Here is a 25,410-nt window from a genome sequence, read left to right as displayed (position 1 = left end):
CACTCAAAGGGTTAAATAGCTCTGGGAATAGAGCCACATAACCACTCCAAAAGATCTGACGTACAGAATCAAATACAGATCAATTATAGTTTTTTCTAATCAATAATTCTGTTTTTCATTAGCTTAAAATTAATTTCATTTAACAGTTATTACATCAATACAAATCTCTGTCAAGTACTTCAGCCAACCATATGTTACTTCATAGCATGGTGATATCTTATTCGTCCAACTAGTCCAGAATTCGCCTCCCTTCTTGGCTCTAACTATCTCCTGTTGCCTGGTAACGGCAGATCCTACCATAAGGTCAAAGTGAACGTTCCCACCAGCTCACTGCCAAGTTGAATAGACATGTGTTCCTGCATCCAAGGGCATATCTATCCTTGTGTCTGGGCAGTGAGTGCACCTATTCATTAATATTGCAAAATACATTCCCTCTTGGAATTCCCGATATGACTACTGCTGACTGGTCGGTTCCCAGATCTCTAGATTGAAACTAATGACATCTACCACCATGCCTTTTGGTAACTTTGCTTGACTAAAGTGAACAATACATTTAAAATATCGGCATATATGTTTCAAAATCATAGCTACTTGTTTTGATTCTTTTACTGCATTCACATATCTGAAAACTGTGTTGGCTTGTTTTAGAATCATTTAACTCTTACTGATCTCTTGTCCTCTGAAAGACTGCATTCTGCCTATGAATTTTATTAGCTGGTTAGAAATCCCCTTCACTCATGTAAAAATATCAATATTTCTGTAACAATCCTGGTGGGCTGGATCACCTGACCATAAGACTGTACACAATATTGCAGCTGATGTCTAACTACTGTCTTGAATAAATTCAGTATAAACTCCTTGCTCTTGTACTCTCAATCTATGTACTGAGAAGAAATTGAACAGCAAGGGGAGACAGTGGTGTAGTCTTAACATTACTGGACTAGAAATCCAGAGGCTCAGGCTATTAATGTGGGGAAAGGGATTCAAAATCCCACCTTAGCAGTGAATTGTTTTGCATGCTATTCATACAAATCATACCATACATAAGCACATCAGGATAATAGAACAGAGTGCAGAATGTAATGTTACAGCTACAGGGAAGGTGCAGAGAAGGTCAGTTTAGTTTCCGAGAGGTCCATTGACAAGGTGCCACATGGGAGACTTTAAAGCAGATAAATTCACATGGGATACAGGGTAATTTGATGAAGTGGATTCAAAATTGTCTTAGTTGTAGGAGACAGAGAGTGATGACAGAAGGTGCTTTAGTGACTGTAAGCCAGAGTCCAGTAGCGCACCGCAGGGATCTGTGCTGGGCACCCTATTATTCATCATTTATATAAATAACATAGATGACTATGTGGAGGGTAGGATTTGTAAGTTTGCGGATGACACAAAGATTGGTCAGGTGATTAACTGAGGTGGAGTGTCATGGGCTACAAGAAGATATAGATGGAATGGTCCAATGGGCAGATGGAATTTAACTCTGAAAAATGTGAGGTGATAGACAATGGAAGGAGTAATTTGACAAGACAGCACTCAATGAATGGTAGGAAACTAGGAAGTTCTGTGGAACAAAGGGACCTTGGCGTGTTTGTTCACAGATCTCTGAAAGCGGAAGAGCATGTTAGTAGGGTGGTGCAAAAGGCATATGGGACATTTGCCTTTATCAATCAAGACATAGATTACAAAAGCAGGGAAGTCATATTGGAGTTGTATAGAACTTTGGTGAGGCCACAGCTGGAGCACGGTGTGCAGTTCTGGTCACCACATTATAGGAAGGATGTGATTGCACTGGAGGGGGTGCAGAGGAGATCAATCAGGATGCTGCTTGGGATGGAACATTTCAGTTATGAACAGAGGTTGAGTAGGCTTAGGTTGTTTTCGTTGGAGCAGAGAAGACTGGGGGGACGACCTGATCGAGGTGTATAAGATCATGAGAGACATGGACAGAATGGATAAGGAGCAGCTGTTCCCCTTAGTTGAAGGGTCAGTCACAAGGGGACATAGGCTCAAGGGTGAGGGGCAGGAGGTTTAGGAGGGATATGAGGAAAAACCTTTTTACCCAGAGGATGGTGATGGACTTGAATGCGCTGCCTGGCAGGGTGGCCTCACGTCCTTTAAAAAGTATCTGGATGAACACTTGGCACATCATAACATTCAGGGCTATGGGCCAAGTGCTGGCAGATGGGATTAGGTGGGAGTTCAGGTGTTTCTAATGTGTCGGTGCAGACTTGATGGGCCATGGGGACTTTTCTGCACTGTATGATTCTATGAAAAGTTTGATAACAGCAGGAAAGAAGCTGTTCTTAAACAAGAGCTGTTCTTAATAAACCTAGAATTAAAAGCTAGCCTAATTGTGATCATGAAGCCATTGTCAATTGTCATAAAAACCCTTCTGGTTCACAAATGCTTCTTAGGGAAGTAAACCTGCCATCTGTATCTTGTTTGGCCTACATGTGACTCCAGAGCCACAACAATGTGGTTGATTCTGAGGTACCCCCTGAAATGGCCTACCAAGCCACTCCGTTGTATCAAAACCACTACAAAGTCTAAAAGAAATGAAACTGGCAACTGAAAAATGAAACCACCTGGTTTGTCCTGGGCACTGGAAATGGCAATGGCACACCCAATTCTGTCAACCCTACAATATCCTCCTTACTAACATCTGGTGGCTTATGCCAAAATTGGGAGAGCAGTCCTACAGATTCGTCAAACAATAGCCTGACATAGTCATACTCTCAGAATCATACCTTAGATAAAAGTTTCCAGAAACCACCATCACTATCACTGATCTTTCTCTACACCCTAGCTGTGACTGTAACACTACATTCTGCACCCTTTCCTTTCCTTCTCTATGAATGGTATGTTTTGTCTGCATAGCGCACAAGAAACAATACTTTTCCCTGTATACCAATACATGTGACAATACATCAAATCATCATCACTTGGTGCGTCTGGCCAGGGTAAGGGAGAGAAAACATACGCCTTGGTTCTTCTCCTCCAGGTCCCTTATGTCCCACACCCTCCTCCACTTAACCCTTCCCCCTCAGTCATGCATGATATTTTTTCCCCCTTTCAATGTTCGTCAATTTTCACCAAAGACAGTACTTTTCAAACATACAACCACTCCCATCAAGAAGGGCAGTAGACACTTGGGATCACCACTACCTGGAAGCTCCCCTCCAAGTCACTCAATATCCTGATTTGGAAATGTGTTGCTGTTCCTTCACTGTCGGTGGGTCAAAATCCTGGAACACCCTCCCAAAGAGTACAGTGGGTATACCTATACCACATGGACTGCAGCAGTCCTAGAAGGCAGCTCACCACCACAGCAATTACTGTTCAGAAATCTCTCGGGGAATTAGGGATGAGCAATAAATAGTGGCCTAGCCAGCGACACCCACATCCTGTAAATGAATAAATAAAAAAAATCACCATTCACAGAATTGTAAAATGATGACCTCCATTCCAGGCATCTGAATACAAATATCGTCCAAAATAAATGCAGCATAGCTCATTAATATTAAGAGCAGCCAATGATATAATGTAGTGTTAGTTCATGTGAGCCCTTTAATTGATCCCAGCAAGACTATTAAACAAACCAGAGAGTACACATTTTACTATATCAGCGCCATTCAATATCGTTAATGTGACAAGTTATTTATAACACTGTGCAGATGATAACATTGATTTCAGTGACTGCCTCAGCCCTCATTAACATGTTTTGCACATTGCACCATATGGACACAGTGACAGTAAATTCCTATCTGGGAGAAAATTGAATACTAGCAACCCAGATAAACCACACAAGATATTTTCCATTCTGTAGAGGAGTTAAAATACCTGCCTGCATACATTATATTATTCAACAGAATTATTTCATAGCTGATGTGTAATTAGATTCTATTTTATCAGTAATCTAACAGAAGAAAGATCAAATCATTTTTGGACAATAAAGTGGAATGATTGAACAGCATAGGCCTTCAGTGTTAGTGAGAAGCATTGGAGTTCTCAGGTATCTCTGTGCGACACGGCTTCAAAGAGGCCAGAGAACCAATACTGAATGGTTCACAATTGTATGTGTTTTCTTTATCAGAATGTCTGAAGATTCTGATGATTGCTGCTTCTCACTAGAATATATTTTCAATATCTATTATGCAGGGCAACTTTATCACAGTATTTCAATACCAAAATTTCATAAAAGCACCATGATAGAATGGGATAATAAGTAAGTAGACAAAAAGACAAAATTGAAGTTTGTAGAAAGACTTTTGAGAATCGTGCAGTTTACTGATTCATTATGACACCATTACACTCTCCTGTACTGGCAGTTTCACTCCACAAAGACTGCTCACAGCAAACTTCCATTAGAAGCAAAGTAAACAGAACAATAGTCATGATTCCACCTTCTGTTCGCAAGATAATTATGGATAACAAAGGCCATCTAACCCAGCTCATGTCATCCATTCAAGATGACATATGAACGTACAAATTAGGAACAAGAGTAATCCATTCAGCCCCTTAAACCTGCTCTGAATTTAATAACATTGTTGACATCATACCAGTGATTACAACTCAGAAGTACTTGATTGGTTGTTAAGCAATTTGAGATACAATGAAACGTGTTGTATAAATGCAGATTTTGTCTGTCTTTTATTACATTTCCATGCAATAGGCAGACTGTAACAATGGTGAAATTTGAGGCCCAATGTTGATTTTCTAATGATGACTAATCACAGAGAAATCAACTGATGTTAGGAAAGTGGCTGCATAGAAATCACTACATTTACAAAACAATTCAACTCTGTAGCTAACACAATCTTACCACTGTAACTTATCTGGCACCAACACACAATATAACATAAATGGCATCTGTCCCTTTTACATTGATAAATCTGTGGATTGTGTTGTTAATCAGACCAGTAGCTGTGGGAAAATGTACAGTAGATTGAGTTGCTGAACAAAACTTTTCAGAGAAGAATGGTACAAAGTTCTATACAGCTTTAATTTAAGAATTAATGAGATTGTTTCCCCTTCTCCTAGAACCTGTCATACCAATTGTGTTGTACACTGAATTTACAGCCTAAAATAGAGAACTGCAATTAATAAATAAGAAATTCCATCAGCAAAGGAAGAGAGACAATCCAACTCCAGGCCCCCAACTAATTACCACCTAGTGTCCCCTCAACTGATGAATCAATACCCCTCCATGTTGAACACCAGTTGGAAGAATGACTGAGCGTGGTAAGGGAGGAGAATACTCCAGTTGGAGGAACTTAAATGTCCATCACCAAGGGCGGCCCGGCAGCACCACTACTGACTGAGCTGGTTGAGTCATAAAGGACATAGTTGCTAGAATGTGACAGATAGTGAGGAAACCAACAAGAGGGAAAGACCTCTTCCTCACCAATCCACCTGTCACGGATGCATTATGACAGTATTGGTAGGTGTGACTACCGCACAGTCCTTGTGGAGACAAAGTCCCGTCTTTACATTGAGGATACCCTTCATCTTGTTGTGTGGCATTACTACCATGCCTGGTGGGATAGATTTCAAATAGATCAAACAATTCACAACTGGGCATCAGTGAAGCACTATGGGCCATCAGCTGCAACATAATTGTATTCAAACACAATTTGAAGCCTCATGGAATGGCATATCCACCACTCTAACATTACCATCAAACTGAGGGATCAACCCCTGATGCAATGAAAAGTGCAGAAGGGCATGCCAGGAACAACAACAGGCATACCTAAAAATGAGATGTCAACCTGCTGAAGCTACAAAACAGGACTAATTGCATGCTGCACAGGGAAAAGAGAATCTGATGGAACTAAGTGATCCCATAACCAACCCGATCAGATCTAAGCTCTTCATTCCTAAAACTTGCATTTGTAAATAGGAGCAACAGGAGGAGAAAACTTCCACATCTTTGATAACGCCCAGCACATCAGTGTAACAGACAAGCTGAAGTATTTGCAGCCATCTTCAGCCAGAATTGTTGACTGGATGATCCATCTCAGCTCCCTCATGAGATTCCATGAGGGAGCTGAGAAAACGAGCAGGCCTGCAGGTGAGAGTGAAACAACACGGTCTCAAGACCCCCCTCCCCAGCTTACTCCTGGCAAATGTCCAGTCGCTGGAAAACAAGCTGGACGAACTTAGAGCCAGACTCACTTTCCAAAGAGAACTGAGGGACTGCTGTGTGCTCTGTTTCACGGGGATGTGGCTCACTCCTGCTTCACTGGATAGTGCCCTACAACAGAGAGCTTCTCAATCCATCAAATGGACCGTACAGCGGCCTCAGGCAAGGCTAGGGGAGGTGGGGTCTGCTTCCTAATCAACACCTCATGGTGCCTAGACATAACAACACTGGCAACTTTCTGCTCAGTAAGAAGTCTCACAACACCAGGTTAAAGTCCGACAGGTTTATTTGGTAGCAAATACCATAAGCTTTCGGAGCACTGCTCCTTCGTCAGATGGAGTGGAAATCTGCTCTCGAACAGTGCAAACAGACAGAATCAAGTTGCAGAATATTGATTAGAATGCGAATCCTACAGCTAGCCAGGTCTTAAATGTACAGACAATGTGGGTGGAGGGAACATTAAACACAGGTTAAAGAGATGTGTTTTGTCTCCAGACAGAACAGCTAGTGAAATTCTGCAAGTCCAGGAGGCAAGCTGTGGGGGTTACTGATAATGTGACATAAATACAACATCCCGGTTTAGGCCGTCCTCATGTGTGCGGAACTTGGCTATCAGTTTCTGCTCAGCGACTCTGCGCTGTCGTGTGTTGTGAAGGCCGCCTTGGAGAACGCTTACCTGAAGATCCAAGGCTGAATGCCCGTGACTGTTGAAGTGCTCCCCCACAGGAAGAGAACTGTCTTGCCTGGTGATTGTCGAGCGGTGTTCATTCATCCGTTGTCGTAGCGTCTGCATGGTTTCTCCAATGTACCATGCCTCGGGACATCCTTTCCTGCAGCGTATCAGGTAGACAACGTTGGCCGAGTTGCAAGAGTAGGTACCGTGTACCTGGTAGATGGTGTTCTCATGTGAGATGATGGCATCCGTGTCGATGATCCGGCACGTCTTGCAGAGGTTGCTGTGGCAGGGTTGTGTGGTGTCGTGGTCACTGTTCTCCTGAAGGCTGGGTAGTTTGCTGCGGACAATGGTCTGTTTGAGGTTGCGTGGTTGTTTGAAGGCAAGAAGTGGGGGTGTGGGGATGGCCTTGGCGAGTTGTTCGTCTTCATCAATGACATGTTGAAGGCTCCGGAAGAGATGCCGTAGCTTCTCCGCTCCGGGGAAGTACTGGACGATGAAGGGTACTCTGTCCACCGTGTCCCGTGTTTGTCTTCTGAGGTCGGTGCGGTTTTTCACAGTGGCGCGTCGGAACTGTTGATCGATGAGTCGAGCGCCATATCCTGTTCTTATGAGGGCATCTTTCAGCGTCTGGAGGTGTCTGTTACGATCCTCCTCATCCGAGCAGATCCTGTGTATTCGGAGGGCTTGTCCGTGGGGGATACACAAGGCAAACACACCCGGCCGTCCCATCGTTTCAGGCAATGGGACCCTGTGTGAGAACCTCTCCGGCTACGTCGAGGGCATCCTGAAACCCATTGTACAAAGAACCCCCAGCTTTTGTCGTGACACTACAGACTTCCTACAGAAACTCAGCACACATGGAGCAGTTGAACCAGGAGCACTCCTCGTTACAATGGATGTCTCGGCACTCTACACCAGCAACCCCCACGATGATGGCATTGCTGCAGCGGCCTCAGTGCTAAGCGCCGACAACTGCCAGTTTCCAGATGCAATTTTACAACTCATCCGCTTCATCCTGGACCACAATGTCTTCACCTTCAACAACCAGTTCTTCATCCAGACACACGGAACAGCCATGGGGACAAAATTCGCACCTCAATATGCCAACATCTTCATGCACAGGTTCGAACAAGACTTCTTCACTGCACAGGACCTTCAACCGATGTTATACACTAGGTACATCGATGATATTATCTTCCTTTGGAGTCATGGTGAGCAATCACTGAAACAACTATATGATGACATCAACAAGTTCCATCCCACCATCAGACTCACCATGGACTACTCTCCGGAATCGGTTGCATCCCCACACCCCCACTTCTTGCCTTCAAACAGCCACGCAACCTCAAACAGACCATTGTCCGCAGCAAACTACCCAGCCTTCAGGAGAACAGTGACCACGACACCACACAACCCTGCCACAGCAACCTCTGCAAGACGTGCCGGATCATCGACACGGATGCCATCATCTCACGTGAGAACACCATCTACCAGGTACACGGTACCTACTCTTGCAACTCGGCCAACGTTGTCTACCTGATACGCTGCAGGAAAGGATGTCCCGAGGCATGGTACATTGGGGAAACCATGCAGACGCTACGACAACGGATGAATGAACACCGCTTGACAATCACCAGGCAAGACAGTTCTCTTCCTGTGGGGGAGCACTTCAACAGTCACGGGCATTCAGCCTTGGATCTTCAGGTAAGCGTTCTCCAAGGCGGCCTTCACAACACACGACAGCGCAGAGTCGCTGAGCAGAAACTGATAGCCAAGTTCCGCACACATGAGGACGGCCTAAACCGGGATGTTGTATTTATGTCACATTATCAGTAACCCCCACAGCTTGCCTCCTGGACTTGCAGAATTTCACTAGCTGTTCTGTCTGGAGACAAAACACATCTCTTTAACCTGTGTTTAATGTTCCCTCCACCCACATTGTCTGTACATTTAAGACCTGGCTAGCTGTAGGATTCGCATTCTAATCAATATTCTGCAACTTGATTCTGTCTGTTTGCACTGTTTGAGAGCAGATTTCCACTCCATCTGACGAAGGAGCAGTGCTCCGAAAGCTTATGGTATTTGCTACCAAATAAACCTGTTGGACTTTAACCTGGTGTTGTGAGACTTCTTACTGTGTTCACCCCAGTCCAACGCTGGCATCTCCACATCATAACTTTCTGCTCTCCAGACCTAGAATACCTGATGCTAAAATGCCGTCTCTACTACCTTCCACAGGAGTTCACCTCCGTTATCCTGATGGCAGTTTACATCCCACCCCATGCGGATGTGAAGATTGCGCTGGATGAAATATACACCACTACAAATAGCCTTGAGAGGAAACAACCCGAGGCCTTGTTCGTCGTGGCTGGGGACTTCAATCAGGCCAAGCTCAAGAGCGTACTGCCAAGTTACCACCAACACATCTCCTGCTCCACTAGAGGCCCAAACATCCTAGACCACTGCTACACAAATATCAAACATGCCTACTGCTCTATCGCTCTCCCATACTTTGGCAAATCAGACCACAAGGCTGTGCTCCTGCTCCCAGCTTACAACCAAAAACTGAAGCGGGAGAATCCATTGAAGAGAGTCGTGCAGTGTTGGTCTGAAGAAATGGATGATCTCCTACGGGACTGCTTGAAGTCAGTGGGCTGGTCAGTATTTAAAAACTCTGCGACCAGCCTGAACGAGTACGCCACGACAGTAACGGACTTCATTAGTAAGTGTGTAGAAGCCAAAGAAGCAAATCTGTCTGTTCCCCAACTGGAAACCATGGATGGACAGGAATATCCACTGTTTGCTGAAGTCCAGATCTGAGGCGTTCAAGTCAGGCAACACTGACCTATACAAGAAATGATGTGGAGATGCCGGCGTTGGACTGGGGTAAACACAGTAAGAAGTTTAACAACACCAGGTTAAAGTCCAACAGGTTTATTTGGTAGCAAAAGCCACACTGTCAGTGCGATAGAGCAGTGTGGCTTTTGCTACCAAATAAACCTGTTGGACTTTAACCTGGTGTTGTTAAACTTCTTACTATACAAGAAAGCCAGATACGATGTAAGGAGTTCCGTCAAAGATGCCAAAAGACAATACCGGACTAAGCTAGAGTCCCAGGCTAGCCACACCGATCCCCGCCGACTATGGCAAGGTCTGCAAGACGTAACAGGCTACAAGATGAAAGCATGTAAAATCGCCGGCTCCAACGCACTCCTCCCTGATGAGCTCAAGGCATTCTACACCCATTTTGAGCAAGAGGTCAGCGACAGCATGCCCTCCACCCTGGATGAACCTGTATCTGGGGTCACCATTGCAGATATCAGAGCAGCTTTCTTGAAGGTCAACCCACAGAAAGCAACTGGCCCGGATGGGGTACCCGGATATGCACTCAGATCCTTGCGGATCAGCTGGCGGGGATATTCACAGGCATCTTCAACCTCTCTTTACAACAGTCTGAGGTCCCTATCTGCTTCAACAAGACGACCATCATCCCTGTACCTAAGAAAAACCAAGCAGCGTGCCTTAATGACTATCGGCCAGTGGCTCTGACATCCATCATTATGAAGTGCTGCGAAAGGTTAGTCATGGCATGAATCAATTCCAGCCTCCCGGACTACCTGGATCCACTACAGTTTGCCTCCTGCAGCAACAGGTCCACAGCAGACACCATTTCCCTGGCCCTGCACTCAATCCTGGAACACCGAGATAACAAGGACACCTATGTCAGACTCCTATTTATTGACTAGAGCTCAGCCTTCAACACTATTATTCCCATGAAACTCATCTCCAAACTCCGTGGCCTGTGCCTCGGCACCTCCCTCTGCGACTGGATCCTGAACTTCCTAACTCACAGACCACAATCAGCAAGAATAGGCAACACCAGGTTTACTGACAACACCACCGTAGTGGGTCGGATCTCAAACAATGACGAGACAGAGCACAGGAATGAGATAGAGAATCTGGTGAACTGGTACGGCAACAATAATCTCTCCCTCAAATTCAACAAAATGAAGGAGATTGTCATCGACTTCAGGAAGCATAAAGGAGAACATGTCCCTGTCTACATCAATGGGGACGAAGTAGAAAGGGTCGAGAGCTTCAAGTTTTTAGGTGTCCAGATCACCAACAATCTGTCCTGGTCTGCCCATGCCGACACTATAGTTAAGAAAGCTCACCAACGCCTCTACGTTCTCAGAAGACTAAGGAAATTTGGCATGTCAGCTACAACTCTCTCCAACTTTTGCAGATGCACCATAGAAAGCATTCTTTTTGGTTGTATCACAGCTTGGTATGGCTCCTGCTCTGCCCAAGACCGCAAGGAACTACAAAAGGTCGTGAATGTAGTCCAATCCATCACGCAAACCGACCTCCCACCCACTGACTCTGTCTACACTTCCCACTGCCTCAGCAAAGCAGCCAGCATAATTAAGGATCCTACGCAACCCAGACATTCTCTCTTCCACCTCCTTCCTTCGGGAAAAAGATACAAAAGTCACGTACCAACCGCCTCAAAAACAGTTTCTTTCCTGCTGCTGTAAGACTTTTGAATGGACTTACCTTGCATTAAGTTGATCTTTCTCTACACCCTAGCTATAACTGTAACACTACATTCTGCACTCTCTTGTTTCCTTCTCTATGAACGATATGTTTTGTCTATATAGTGCGCAAGAAACAATACTTTTCACTGTATGCTAATACATGTGACAATAATAAATCAAATCAAATCAAATCCAGCATCACAGATGTCAGTCTTCAGCCAATGCCATTCACTCTAGGTGATAACTTCAGTATTGGAATTGTACTCATTCAGGTAAGTCAAGAGTATTCCACCACACTACCAATGTAGTGGATCCAGGTGATAACAAGAAATGGCTGAATGGGCTGGCTACTGTGAAGTATTTGGGCCGTGACAACATTCTGGGAGAAGCACTGAAAACCTGTGCTCTAGAACTAGCCATACTCAATGCCAAGCCACTCCAGTACGTTTACAATACTGGCATCTACCCAGCAATTTGGAAAATTGCCCAGTTATTTCCTGTCCATAAAAAGCAGACAAATCCAACCTGAACAATTACTGCACATCAATCTACTCTTGATCATCAACAAAGAAATAGAAAATATCACTGACAGTGCTATTAGCCAGCATTTACTCAGCAATAATCTGCTCACTGATGCTCAGTCTGGTTTACACCAGGCTCAACTCCTGACCTCATTACAGCCTTGGTTCAAATCTGGACAAAAGAGCTGAATGCCAGAGGTGAGGTGAGGGTTACTGCCCTTGGCATCAAGGCAGCATTTAACTAAATATGGCATCATGAAGCCCTAGCAAAACTGGAGTCCAAGGGAATTGGGGGAAAATTCTTCATGAGTTGCTGTCATACCTCGCACAAAGGAAGGTGGTTCTGTATACTGGAGGTCAAACATCTCAGTTCCAGGACATCACTCCAGGTTTTCTTTCAGGTAGTGTCCTCAGAAAAACCATCTTCAGCTGCTTCATCAATGACCTTCCTTCCATCATAAAGGTCAGAAGTGGGCACATTCAGAGATGATCGTACCATAGAATCACAGGGGTTTACAGCATGGAAACAGGCCCTTCAGCCCAACTTGTCCACGCTGCTCCTTGCAGCTCCTCAGATATTGAAGTAGTCTGTGTCCATATACAGCAAGACCTGGGCAATATTCAGACCTGGGCTGATAAGTGCCGAGTAACATTTAGGTCACAAAAATGCCAATCTCAAACAAGAGGAAATCTGACCATCTCATCTCGAAATCCACTGGCATCACTGAAACCCCCACTGTAACATCCTGGGGTTACTACTGACCAAAATCATAATCAAACCAGACATACAAATAAATACTATGGCTATAAGAGCAAGTCAGAGGTTTGGATTCTGTGGCGCGTAACTCATCTCCTGACTCCCCAGAGCTTGTCCACCATTTACGAGGCACAGGTCAGCAGTGTGGTGGAATACTCTTGACTTACCTGAATGAGTACAATTCCAATACTGAAGTAGCTCAACACCATACAGGACAAAGCATCCCCCTTGATTGGCACCTTATCCACCTTAAACAGTCATTCCCTCCACCACCAACAAATGGGCAGCTCGGTGGCACAGTGGTTAGCACTGCTGCTTCACAGCTTCAGGAACCCGGATTCGATTCCTGGCTTGGATCACTGTCTGTGTGGAGTCTGCACATTCTCCCCGTATCTGCGTGGGTTTCCTCCAGGTGCTCCGGTTTCTTCCCGCAGTCCAAAAGATGTGCTGGTTAGGTGCATTGGCCATGCTAAATTCTCCCTCCGTGTACCTGAACAGGCGTCAGAGTGCGGTGACTAGGGGATTTTCACAGTAACTTCATTGCAAATTTAATGTAAGCCTACTTGTGACACTAATAAATAAACTTTAAGTAAATAAACTAAACAAACAGTGACAGCAGTGTGCACTATCCACAAGATGCACTGCAGCAACTCACCAAGGCTCCTTCGACAGCACGTTCCAAATCCGGGACCTCCAGCACCTAAAAGGACATGGGAAGATGCAGAAGAGCACCGACATCTGCAAGTTTCTCTCCAAGTTACACACCATCTTGATTTGGAACTATATCGCTGTTCCTTCACTATGGCTAAGTTAAAATTCTGCAACTCCCACTATAGGTCTATCTACACCACATGGATTGCACCAGTTCCAAGGGCAGCTCACCACCATCTTCTCCAAGGCAATTGGGGATGGGCAATAAATGCTGGCCGAACCAATGATGCCCACATCCCATAAATGATTAAAAAAAGGAAATGGCACACTTGAGAGGGTAGGATACACAGGGTCTGCTTACTGGAGTGGCTAATGTTACTGAACCGAAATAAAGAGCAAAAACTCAAAAGCATGACTATAGTACCAACTTACTGCACTGGCAGTGTTTATGTTAATTTGGGGAATCTGTAAGTAACTGCAGCGCATTCTCAATTTTCCAGCTTAAAAATGTTGCAGGGATTGAAGCCATATCAATCCTTAACGCTAAACTGATCAATAAGTAATTTGTTTTACGAAATATCTCCCCATTAGACTGGCTGGGGCCATGTCCTTAGCAAAGCAGAACTCCAGCCATATTAAATCACAGTAATTGGGTGGCTTGGAACACGATTGCAAAAATCATCTTCACCCTGGATTCTTCTCTCACTGTCAGGAATGCTACTGCTTATTGAAGATTTAAAAATGCCCCTTGCTGGGAGCTGAGCATGGCTGTGTAGATATTCACTTTTAGAAAACAAATCTTCTTGACAGTCATCATTGTGCTTATTTATTTCAATGATTTGTTTGAATAAAAAATTGAAGCAGATGTGGACAATTTAGTTTGAAAATCAAAATCAGAAGTACTGGAGATTTGAACAGATTTTTGCACAATGTTTTACCATTCATCCCATTCATCACAATGCAACATTTCCGGCTGATTTACCCAGCGGGGGTGGGAAAGTTAAGTTGGGAAACTTCCATTCTGGGGAGGTGGGATGGAGTGTGGCCCAACGCCTCTGGAGGCAGACTAGAGGTGACAAATGAGGCAGGCAGTTGGCCAGGCCAGCAGGCTTTCTTGGAGTTGTGCATATTTTTCAATACACGTGAAGGACTACTTCACTTAATTCAAAGAATAGATAAATAAAAGCAGGCCAGAGGCGACAACTGCGGTGGGCACATGGACAGGACTGCAGGCCACCTCCATTTACTGGGACATTGCCCCAGTTTAATGATGAATGTTGGGCCCTCAAATGCTTAACTCTCACCTCTCTCCCCTCCCCATCATCCTCACCCATCTCTCATGCCCCCTGAATGTCCTCCATACCCTACATCATCTCCATGTCTCGATGTCCTGCACAGCCCTCGAGCCACTTTTTTGCCCCCTCATAATCCCATGCTCCCTCCTTGCCTCCCCCCCTCCCCCACCCCCATGCCCTCTCTATTCACCCCAATTGTTCTTAATTCCCATGCACCCAGTAACCATCATTCCCCTGCTTCCCCAGAATGAAAATATAGTGGGCAGGAACAATTTTTAAAGAGGGTGAGTCTGTCTGGTCAGGAAGTTTCCCAACTTGACATTCCCACCTCCTCATTGCCAATCTGGCCATGACTGTCTGCAATCTGACTGATGCATAGGTGCCAGCAGTGACTGGAGCTTGCAGCTACACACACTGACTGGAAACAGAATTACACAGAAGTAGACTATGAAATATAAAATATGTATTTGCCTTAACACAACAAGGCACTTTGCACAATTAAGTACTTTTGAAGCACATTATTGTTGTTATGTAGGCCATGCAGCAAGTCACTGTGCAGTGTACACAGACAACCATGAGGGACATAGATAGGCTGCAAGACTGAGCGGAGAAGTGGCAGATGGACTTCAACCCAGATAAATGCGTAGTGGTCCATTTTGGTAGGTCAAATGGGATGAAGGAGTACAATATAAAGGGAAAGACTCTTAGTACTGTAGAGGATCAGAAGGACCTTGGGGTCCGGGTCCATAGGACTCTAAAATCGGCCCCGCGGGTGGAGGAGGTAGTTAAGAAGGCGTATGGTGTGCTGGCCTTTGTCAATCGAGGGATTGAGTTTAGGAGTCCGGGGATAATGATGCAGCTATATAAGACCCTTGTCAGACCCCACTTGGAGTACTGTGCTCAGTTCTGGTCGTCTCATGACAGGAAGGATGTGGAAAAGATTGAAAGGGTGCAGAGGAGATTGACAAGGATGTTGCCTGGATTGAGTGGCATGCCTTATGAGGATAGGCTGAGGGAGCTCGGTCTTTTCTCCTTGGAGAGACGTAGGATGAGAGGAGGCCTAATAGAGGTATATAAGATGTTGAGAGGCATAGATCGGGTGGACTCTCAGAGGCTTTTTCCCAGGTGGAAATGGCTGCTACAAGAGGACACAGGTTTAGGGTGCTGGGGGGTAGGTACAGGGGAAATGTTAGGGGGAAGTTTTTCACACACAGGGTGGTGGGCGAGTGGAATCGGCTGCTGTCAGTGGTGGTGGAGGCAAACTCAATAAGGTCTTTTAAGAGACTCCTGGATGAGTACATGGGACTTAATAGGATGGAGGGTTATAGGCAGGCCTAAAAGGTAGGGATATGATCAGCACAACTTGTGGGGCCGAAGGGCCTGTTTTGTGCTGTAGTTTTTCTATGTTTCTATGAATGACATGCGGACCTTGTTTTTATTTGCATTGGCTGAGGATGAACTGATTAGGCCAAGAGTTCAAGAAGCTGAAACTAAAAGCTGGCTCTGCCTGTGTTTTCCCAGAGGCATCTTTATTTCTATTTTCTTCTTTGTTCCCCTGCGATTTGTGAAATATTGAACTGATGCGCCTTTTGGGCTGCAAAACTGTTTCCAGAAGCAGATCTAAATTAGAGGCTATTAGAACATTGTAAATCTCAACAACAATTTCAAACACCTTGCATTCCCCCACAAGTAGTGGCACAAAGGTATCTCTCCCTCGAGAAGTGACTGAGGATCACACATGTATTTAGACGCTTTTGAAAGTCATGGTTCACATTATTGTTGTCTGGTGGTTAGGCCTTTACCAGGCCTAACCACCAGACTGGTACCAGGCTGATAACCTGGCTGGTACCTGGCTGATAGCAGGGAGGTTCCACTCTGGACAGGAAATTCCAGCCAATATCCTCACAAAAATTGACCACGATTCAGAAATCCAACAAAGGCCCAGAGATGTGAAAATTGCTTCAACTTTATTCTTAAAATTTTAACTGAAATACTTCTCCACTTGTATTGAAAAATAAACACAACTACAAGAAAGCCTGAAGGGAAAATATATATTGAAGGCATAATATTACAATTTGCTGGTGCATTTTTCAAGGTATTCAAAATGATGTCCCCTTGTTAAACTTAGTATTTTTACGTTAAAAATGATGCGTTCTTCAGTTATCACTTTTATTTTATGAAAAAGCAACAAAATATGTGACTTTGGATTGTATTTGCTCTCTATGTATGGGAAATGCTGGTAAAGTTGCATTTATTGCCCATCTCTAGTCAATTTGCGAGAGTGATGGAAGACTTTTAACAGATGAAGCAGATTAGCATTTACCTAAAAGTTATCTGATCAGTCATCTCGAGGGTTATCTTGGGGTGGGATTGTACGAGCAGCCTGTGCCCAATGGAGGGGCACTTCTTCCCCCCCACCTCTCTAACGGTGATTGCCATTCCCACTCATCTCCCTCCGAAGTCTGGCCTTCCAATCATGGACCCCTAACACCCCCCACGCCACTTATATGAGTGGTGCAGGTGAAACTGCAGCCCTTCCTTTGGTGACTGGCTGCAGTCCCAGCAGTGGCCACTACTCGTAGTGAGGCTGCTGGGAGTGGAGAGCTGTCTGTCATCTGATTGGCTGACAACTCTACGAGGTGACCATCCTCTGGGATGGTGGCAGAATCCATAATCTGATTGACTAAACAGTTCAATGACCAACAACAGTCAAGAAGCTTGACGTCATCCGGACAAAGCAGTCCACTTGACTGGCACCCCATCCATGAACATTCACTCCTCCAGACAGTGGTGTGTGCCATCTACAAAATGCACTGCAGGAACTCACCAAGGCCACTGAGACAGTGCCTTCCAAACCCAATGTGACGAATGGTGTGCCACAGGGAGCAGTGCTGGTTCCTCAACCTTTTGCAATTTATATAAATGGATGAGGGGACTGAAAGAATGGTTGCTGAATTTGCTGATGACATAAAAATAGGTAGGAAAGTAAATTGTGAAGAGGATGTAAGGAGGCTACAAAGGGATATAGATAGGTTACGTGAGGGAGGAAATGTGGCAAATGGAGTATAGTGTGGGAAATTGTGAAATTGTCCATTCTGGCAGGAGGAATAAAAAATAAGTTTATTACCTAAATGGTGAGAAATGACAGAGCTCTGAGGTACAGCGGAATCTGGATGTCCTAGTGCATGAATCATAAAAGGCTAGTATACAGGTACAGCAAGTAATTAGGAAAGCTAATAGAATGTTATCGTTTATTGTGAGGGGGATCGATTGTAAAAATAGGGAGGTTATGCTTCAGTTGCACAGGGCATTAGAGAGACCACATTTGGAGTATTGTATAAGGTCTCCTTATTTAAGGAAAGATGTAAATGGGTTAGAAGCAGCCAGAGATAGTTTACTAAACTAATGCCAGGAATGGACGGGTTGTCTTATGAGGAAAGGTTGGATAGTTAGGTTTGTATCTACTAGGACTTAGAAAAGTAAGAGATGACTTGATCGAAACCTTAAGATACAGATGTGGATGTGGAGTGGATGTTTCCTCTTGTCAGAGAATCACTGCTTAAAAATAAGGGGTCACTCATTTAGGACAGAGATGAGCAGAAAGTTTTTCTCTCTGAGTGTCGTGAGTCTCTGGAACTCTCTTCCTCAAAAGGCAGTGGAAGAAGAGTCTTTATATACTTTTAATGCAGAATGGATAAATTCTTGATTAACAGAGGGGTGAAAAGTTATCGGGGATAGGCAGGAGTGTGGGGTTGAGATTACAATCCGATCAGCCATGATCCTATTAAATGGTGGAACAGGTTTGAGGGGCCGATTGGCCTACTCCTGCTTCTAATTTGTATGTTAAAATGTGTTAGTAAACCCAGGAAATCCAGAACACTGTTTTAAAGTCAAATAGGAAACAGCAAACCATTATCCACGTTGACCAACTTTCTTATGTTCTATGTAATGCTGTTGCTGTCAGATATTAACAGCCAAAGACAAAATTATTGATACCAGGAAATGAAATGCCTAAACAGTCCGTAAAAAATAAAATTCCTGTATCTTTTTATGATCTGCTAAATGCTAAGAAAAATATAATAGTTGCTATAAAATCTGTAGAACTTGTATTTTTCTAGTTGCTAGAGATTATATTTCAGTCACATTTTTGTAACATTGACCACCTAATGAAAACGTTTTTATTTAAGTTTACAAAAACAGATTTTGCAAAGCAATTTGATCTTGAATAGTCCTTACAGAGTCTTCTACTTGTCAATAACAAACAGCGTGATGCTAAAAAGCTACAGCTACATGAAAATGTTCATCTGACAACTACATTAGATTAAGAAGCATAACTGATGGAATAACAAGAATAATTAAACCCACTTTGCCTGACAAGTGTATAAGGTTTGGGTAAATGTAATTGACTTGTCTACTGACAAAGCATTATTATAGAATCCCTACAGTGCAGAAGGAGGCCATTTGGTCCATTGAATCTATACCTACTCTCCGACAAACAGCAGGAACATTCCAACCCAGTCAATTACTTTGATTTGATTTATTATTGTCACATGTATTAGTATACAGTGAAAAGTATTGTGTCTTGAGTGCTATACAAAGCATACCGTACATAGGGAAGGAAAAGAGAGAGTGCAGAGTACATTTTAGCACCAACCAGAGAGCATGCTTTACTTGGTCTCGGTACAATGAGACAGGATAAATTAATGACCTCACAGTAAAGGCACCAGTCAGTAGCAATGATCATTAACTTCATTGCAGTGTTAATGTAAGCTTTACTTGTGACTGATAAATACACTTTTAACTTTACTTTTATTTCATGCACAATTCGGGATTGATATTAGTGGGGAAGAAATTATACTCCTTTTGAAATGCAACATTTCTTATTTCTCCCTTTTACTTATTATGATTTAACTGCAGAACTCCTTGTTACAAAGTTAAAATGGGATTTCTTTTTAGAAGGAAACTGCACCTCAGAGAATGGAAACAAAGCTTCAAGCAGACTTCTAAACATCAAGGAATAAAATATGTCCTTTAATAAGTGCTGAGGACTCATAACATCAATTTGAAAAAAGAAAAATATTTACTGCATTTGGTAATGTTTAACTGCGCTTTGTAGCTTAACAGTTTACTAGTGACTAATGCATAGGCTTTTCATAATGATCCTTGCTTTAGTGAGAGCATTTATTCAAGATGGCGTCCAGACATCAGCTCCTGACTGAGCTCCTTACTGTGCACTTCTTGCTCATCCATTTGATCTTTCATTTCCTACTCTTCTCTCTTCCACAGCTTAAGTTCCTCTGCAGGCATTACTAATGGATGCAATAGAGCCCCAACTATATTAGGTTAACTGCTACTGCCCATTCCCCAACCAAGTTAGAGACCTAACGGGTTTTAAGTGAATGCGGAGGCAGGGGAAAGGCGGAGGAAGGTTGGAGAAAACAAGATAAAATCTTTGATGTTGTATAAGGCAGGAGAGATTAAAGGGCAAGGGGACTGATAGCACAGATGAAAAGAGATAGTAATGGGACAAGTAAAAGATATGTCAAGAGATATAGATAGACAGAGTCAAATGTGAGCAAAAGCAATTGCTACCTGACCTGCAGAGTTTTTTCAGCATTTTCTATTATTAATCCAGATTTCCAGCATCCACTGTATTTTGCTTTTGTATCAGTGAATCACTGGGCTAAAGTACATTTCTACACTGTTTCTGGATCTTACTGTGACCTCTAACTTTGCTGCGTTTTTTTCTGCCTATAACCAATTTTGTGCACCCTCTGGGACTTCATTCCGATGGAAATACCTCTGTCAGTACATCCTCTGACACTACTCCTCAAAAGATTTCTCAACTTTACTCGCCTGTCGTTTATGTCTCCCAGTCTTGACAAGATATTGTCGATACTCTATGCCGCCTACACCATTCTTACATGGACTTTATCCTACTATTGGACCTTGGATTTCAGCTCTGGACTCGCTCTTTCCAACCCTACCCCATCCTTTCCATCTAATGCGCCAATTCCAGCCTCCCGATCTGCTCTAAAGCCCTTGAATATGCAGTCACCTGCCAAATTTGTGTCCATCTTTCCTGAAAGTCCAAGCTTGGATCCCTCTGATGCAACCCATCTCTACCTCATCACTCCTGACCCTTCACGGTTTCTAAATGGTCCGACTGCTTCTCCGACATTCAGTATTAGATTAGCAGACAGTTCCCTCAATTAAATATTGGCAAAACTAAAACCATGTTGGTATTTGACATTTGAAGTAGGACACAAGAAGTGTGATGCCCAAAATGCGACACACAGGATGTAATACAGCTGAACTGTTTCAGATGCTTTTTAAAAAAAGAATCATTCATGAATTGTAGGTGTCATTGGCTAGACCAACATTTATTGCCCACCCCTAATTGTCATTGAGAAGGTGGTGGTGACCTGCCTTCTTGAATTTCTGCATTCCACGTGGTGTAGGTGCACTCACAGTTCTGTTTGGAAGGGAATTCCGGGATTTTGACCCAGTGACAGTGAAGGAACAGTGATACATTTCCATGTCGGGATGGTGAGTGACTTGGAGGGGCCACCAGGTGGTGGTGTTCCCATGTGCGTGCTGCCCTTGTCCACCGAGATGGGAGCAGTTGTGTGTTTGGAAGGTGATGTCTCAGGAGGCTTGGTGAGTTCCAGCAGTACATTTGGTGGATTACATACACCCCTGCCACTGTGCGTTGGTGGTGGAGGGAGTGAATGTTTGTGCATGGAGTGTCAATCAAGCTGATTGCTTTGCGGTGAATGATTTCAAGCTTCTTGAGCTTTTAGGGAGCTGCACTCATCTATGCAAGTGGAGAGCATTCCATCACATTCCTGACTTGTGCCTTGTAGGTGGTGGACAGAATTTGGGGGACCATGAGGTGAGTTATCCATTGCAGGATTCCGAGCCTCCGACCTGCTCTTGTAGCCACAGTATTTATATGGTTAGTCCAGTTCAGTTTGCTGGTTGATGGCAACCGCCAAGACATTGGTAGTGGGGGATTTAGTGATGGTAATGTCATTGAATGTGAAGGGATGATGGTTCGATTCTCTCTTGTTGGAGATGGCCATTGCCTGGCATTTGTGTGGCATGAATGTTACTTGTCACGTGCCAGCCCAGGCCTGGATATTGTCCCGATCTTGCTGCATTTGAAACATCTGCAGTGTTGGCCTGGAACAAGTCTATCACTCAAGCCAATCTCCCACCCATTGACACTGTCTACACTTCCCTCTGCCTCGGAAAAGCAGCCAGCATAATTAAGGACCCCACACATCCTGGACATACTCTCTTCCACCTTCTCCCGTCAGCAAAAAGATACAAAAGTCTGAGGTCACATGTCAACCGACTCACGAACAGCTTCTTCCCTGCTGCCATCAGACTTTTGAATGGACCTACCTTGCATTAAGTTGATCTTTCTCTACACCGTAGCTATGACTGTAACACTATGTTCTGCACTCTCTCCTTTCCTTCTCTATGAACGGTATGCTTTGTCTGTACAGTGCACAAGAAACAACACTTTTCACTGCATACTAATACATGTGACAATAATAAACAAATCAAATCAAAACTGAGATGACTTACCTCTAACAACCATAACCATCTACCTTTGTGCTAGGTATGACAGCAACCAAAGGAGCTTTTTCCCAATTTCCATTGACTCAATTTTTTCTAGGGTTCCTTGATGCCATACTTGGTCAAATGCTGCTTTGATGTTAAGGGCTGTCACATTCACCTCACCCGTATGACAGATATTTAGTTAGATTGATATTAGTTCATGTCATATTGCATCTCCTGGAGCAAATAGATGGATTTTTATTCATCAAAATTGTTAAAGTTAGAATTTAAGTCTGTTAAGTGAGTTCAAACACAAATGTTATTCTTAATTTTAGTGATGAACTGATGAATTGTTAGGTTCATTTGGTATAATGATTTAAAGTTTGTGACGAATTGAATCAATTATTAAGGTGGCAATAAATAGTTATTTAATGAATTATTTACTTAATTAAATTTACATTCAGTGAATTAATTATATCTGCTGATTGAATTATGATCTATTTTGAGTAATTATGCAAATTGTAATATTAAGTCGGCAATTTTATAAAATTCAGTGAGTAATTTTGTTACAATTTTGAGCTTTAGACTCTTTCCTTCCAAGATAGGTCTTGCTTCTTGACTTTTGAAGGCTACGTACAAAATGCACCTCAATAGGCAGGAATAAATTGATTATAAAATGTAGTGACCGACTGAATGGTGAGAACACTGAGTATTGCTGCAGGAACAAAGTGAGAAATGTTTCACTGTGTTCTCTTGGCATGGTAATTATATTGCTGTCTTTTGTTGGAACATGCAAGTGCAAAAATACTGCAGTTTAATTTAATTGGGTCAGTCAAGGGAAATCATGATACATTTTCTGTGAAACTGTGGATGGGGTTCACCAAAAGGGCATAATGTTTCTGATGGCAGAGCGACATAAGCTGCAAGTGAAAATAATCTCAGTACAGTAAAGCCATAGTGAATTGGCCAAATACATGATTGTGTGCTGAAACCAATTAAAGGTGATTTAAGAGCAACACAAGGTCCCAAAAACAAACTAGCACAGGCACCAGAATATAAAATGTTATTATGTATAAGCTGAACAATCTTGGGTGATATACATGTGTTAAAACCACTAGCTAAGTAAAAGATTAGAAATCCCTAGGGAAAGGACCTCCAATGTCGCCTCATACTATAAACCAGACTTCTCCTAAACTTGTTGGTCTTCAAAATGGGCGGCACGGTGGCACAGTGAGGACAGTACGGTGGCACAGAGGTTAGCACTGCTGCTTTACAGCAACAGGGACCCGGGTTCGATTCCCAGCTTGGGTCACTGTCTGTGGGGAGTCTGCACGTTCTCCCCGTGTTTGCATGGGTTTCCTCCGGGTGCTCCGGTTTCCTCCCACAATCTGAAAGACATGCTGGTTAGGTGCATTAGCCATGCTAAATTCTCCCTCAGTGTAACCGAACAGGTGCTAGGATGTGGTGACTAGGGGATTTTCACAGCAACTTCATTGCAGTGTCAATGTAAGCCTACTTGTGACACTAATAAATAAACCTTCAAACTTTCAAAAACAGGAATTTAAAGGCCCAAAGCACTATTCTTTATGTCAGATAATGTGTTACTGTGATCAATATTTTATACATTTATTCAGCAAAAGCTTTATTTTCCATGGTACATACTTCAATTAAAAAGCAAACAAGATGGAAAGAATTTTTAAAAAATTATTTGGAACAATTTTTTGTATTTTATCTCCCTCTTTATTTTTGTTTTCATGATTGTCCATTCTTAATCTGATGTTTTCAGATTTATACTGGTTCCTCACTGGAATTTTACCTGCCTCTTTCTTTTATATTTTTTCGTACATTCCTTTACTGCTTTACTCATGTTGCTCCTTAATGAATACTTAATATTTAGCCATTCCAATCTGGGTGTAGTACAGAGATTGAAAGCTGTTCAGAAATTACATCAACAATGATGCCTGAATTACAAAATTAATTGTCATGTTTGTTGGAATACATTATGGGCAGATTTCCTTCAGCTCTGATTACAGTGTGCCAGAATATATATATGTTTTTATAGGAACAGAAGTGCTATTCAATATAATGCAAAACATTAGGGACACAGATAAGTAGGGTTTGATTCATTCATGCTCTGTTTTCATTACATGGTGTTCTTGGATTTTTATGAGAACTTCAGGGAATTAATTCTGTGAATCTGTTCATTATTCTGTGGAAACCATTAATAAGTGGCAATTACTTTATGAGTATTCCTTTTCTATTTATATGTTATACTATAACTTTTTTAAAAAGCTGATGATATATAAATTGCTTAATTTAGAGAACATTACCTTGCAGTATCAGGGAGGAAAGGTTTAAATTGAACTGAATGCAGAGTTGGGAATTTTAACACTTGAGGTGTAAGAACATGTGATAAAAAATAAGGGCAGGAATTGATCGATGGCCCCTCAAACCTACTCTGCCATTCAAAAATAATCATGGTTCATCTTAGACTTCAACTCAACAAGCTCAACTCAACAGTATATTTGAAGCCAGGGGGAAGAGGGACAGATCTCGTAAGATAAGATAAAGGTCTTCCCGCAAAACCTGCCTCCCATGTTACAATGGATAGGGAAGGCATCAGGCAACCTGGCTGCCCTTAGACCTCCAATGCTATTCTATGTGTGGCAGAGAAAGCAAGGCAAGGCAGGCAGGCTGGCAGCTTTCACTGGGTGTACTGCTGCCAGGCAGGAAAGGGTGTGCGTACTTGGGAGGTTCCCCTGATCGGGGGCACTCTCCCCACTAAGATCTCACCCCCTTTTAACCCTCTCCTCTATGACTCTTCTTCACAGAATTGTTATGGTGCAGCAGGAGGCCATTTGGTCCATCAGGTCCGCACAGGCGCTCCGATTGAGCACTCACCAAGTCCCATTTTCCTCAACCTCTCCTCGTAACCCTGCACAGTCCAGTTCCTTTTTGATTGCCTCAATTTAATCTGCTTCCACTACATTCTCAGGCAGTGTTTCCCAGACCCTAAACACCTGCTGTGTGAAAAAAATTTCCTCGTATCAGTTTTGCTTTTTTTACGAATTAATTTAAATCTGAATCTTATTGTTCTTGATCCTTCCATGAGTGATAGTTTTTCCCTATCTACTCTGTTCAGCCCCCTCATGGCTTTGAATATCTCTATCAGGTCCTCACTCAACCTTCTTTTTTTCCCAAAGAAAACAGTCCTAACTTCTTCAACTTATTTTCATAATTGAAGTTCCTCATCCCTGG

Source organism: Mustelus asterias, chromosome 5, assembly GCF_964213995.1.
Source record: "Mustelus asterias chromosome 5, sMusAst1.hap1.1, whole genome shotgun sequence".
NCBI lineage: Eukaryota > Metazoa > Chordata > Chondrichthyes > Carcharhiniformes > Triakidae > Mustelus > Mustelus asterias.
This window is presented reverse-complemented; position numbering follows the sequence as displayed.